Genomic DNA, 2081 nt, shown 5'->3' with positions numbered 1-2081 from the left:
GACTCCTCCACACGAACTAGTTACGTGACCCCCAGTGGTTGGCATCCAACTTCTTAGAGGTACAAGTGGCATTCAGCCACACGAGATCGCACAATAACAGGTCTGAGATGCCCTTAGATGACCACAGCTGAACGTGTGCTACACTGACTGGACAGATGTGGGTAACCCACTGAACCCCGTTTGTGATATGCATTGGGGATTGCAATTATTTCCCATGAGCAAGGAATTCCCAGTAAGTGTGGGTCATAAACTTGCGTTGATTAAGTCCCTGCGCTTTGTAAACACTGCCTGTCACTACTACCGATTGGTTGGTTTAGTGAGGTCCTCAGATTGGCCCGCCGGGGTCGGCAAAGGCCATGGTGGAGCGCCGAGAAGACGATCAAACTGGACTATCTAGAGGAAGTCGGAACAAGGTTTCTGTAGGTGAACCTGCAGAAGGATCATTAAAGTGGTGCTGTCTGAGTGATCCACGGTGCAAGCTGAAAGCCCTTGGTCACCTCCAAGAACAGAACACCCGTAGGCACAGGGCCCGGCCCTTCCCTCCCCCTGCACTCCCTGGCCGGGGGAGCGGTCCGCAGCAGTGGGGGCACTTGGGAGAGGAGCGGCCGTGGAGTGGACTCCTCCAGCCTGGAGGACCTCTCACACAGGAGGGAGTGGGGTGCATGCCTCCCCTGCTCTGGCCCCACTGACAGCAGCAAGATGAAAAGCCCCTCCTGAGATGGAACCCACGCTCACCCAGTGCAACGCTGGGAGGGAAACTGAATCAAAGTTCCTCCCCGGGATGGGGCCACACCACCCACCAAGGACCTGCCACCTGGGCTCTCCTGCGCCCAATGCCCGTCCTGCCCGGGCTTCGGGCGACTGACGAGCAGCCCATCTTGGGCGGTAGGGTGGCCTGGATGAGAAGAACCTGGGGTGTGAGAGAACCGTGGCTCCCTTTGACGGGAGCATGCTGGAGGGGGATCCTCCCTGCCTCCACCTCCGACCAGGGCAGGTGTAGGGTGGGCTATCCCCCCAGCCTGCTGGCACAGCTCGGGCTGCCACCTTAAGCCAGTGACTCCTAACCTGCAGCGGTCAAGACCCGGTGGCAGTAGGCCGGTGTGCAGGTGGGGTATCCCTCCCTCGTGGCTAAGGGCTAGAAAACTCATGTGGTCCCTCCGGGAGGGGCCGGGGGCGGTGGGGATGCCTGGCCACCCCCCAAGCTACTCCCGGATACCCCCCACCCAAACCCCTCACCCACCGGGAGTATCCTAGGCTGCTCCTGGAAAAGTTGTTCGAATCGCGGAGGCTGATTCTGAGAGGGGAAGCCTGATGGTGTGCTGGGCCATCTTGCCACACAGACGGTAAATGGGCGGTGCTGCTTTCCTCCCGCCTCTCCTGCCCCACAGGTGGGCGAACGTAGAGAAATCATGCCTGTGACTCTTGGTGGTGGATCACTCGGCTTGCTCGTGGATGAAGAATGCAGCTAGCTGTGAAAATTTGTTTGAATTTCAGGACGCAGTGATCATCGATACTTTGAACGCCCCTTGAGGCCCCGGGTTCCTCTGGGGCTACGCCTGTCTGAGGTCTCTTGATCAATCACCCCTGAGCTTTTCTGGGGCATGGCTGGGGGTCGTTGCAGGATAGCTCTGCGCTGAATCCCCTCCTGGCTGGGGTATGGGAAATGTGTCTGAGAGGTAGATGAGTGGCGTCCGTTCAGTCCACCCGGAGGATTCAACACAGCAGGAAAGTCGGTTGCCCAGGATGGTGGATCCCCTCCGCAAGACCACTGCCGGGGTGCACCCCTGCCCTGCAGGGTGCATTTCCTCTGCGGTGGTGCGCTACGACCGGCTTCGGGGTGGCAGGTGGCTCTATGCTCTGGTGAAGAGTGTTCCATCCCCTCTGGCAGCAGCTTTGCTGTGTTCGCGGGGATGAGGGAGATTCGCCCCTCTCCGCACCCTCCCCCAGCAACCACTGCTGGGTGGGGTGTGCCGAGGCACGGAAGGGGGACAGGGCCCCCTGCTCCTGGTGTGACTGTTTGACTGGGGTGGACCGTGCTAAGTGTGCCCCGAACGCGTGTCTCCACTGGGTGAGGAGGCCTG

At 60.0% G+C, this 2081-nt stretch overlaps 1 pseudogene; it reads left to right on the top strand.

Annotated features, from left to right (window-relative positions):
* Positions 1–1417: 1417 nt before the first annotated feature.
* LOC138270295 (5.8S ribosomal RNA) lies at positions 1418–1570 on the top strand (annotated as a pseudogene).
* The last annotated feature ends 511 nt before the right edge of the window (positions 1571–2081 follow it).

The sequence above is a fragment of the Pleurodeles waltl genome, chromosome 2_1 (genome assembly GCF_031143425.1).
Source record: "Pleurodeles waltl isolate 20211129_DDA chromosome 2_1, aPleWal1.hap1.20221129, whole genome shotgun sequence".
NCBI lineage: Eukaryota > Metazoa > Chordata > Amphibia > Caudata > Salamandridae > Pleurodeles > Pleurodeles waltl.
This window is presented reverse-complemented; position numbering and strand designations above follow the sequence as displayed.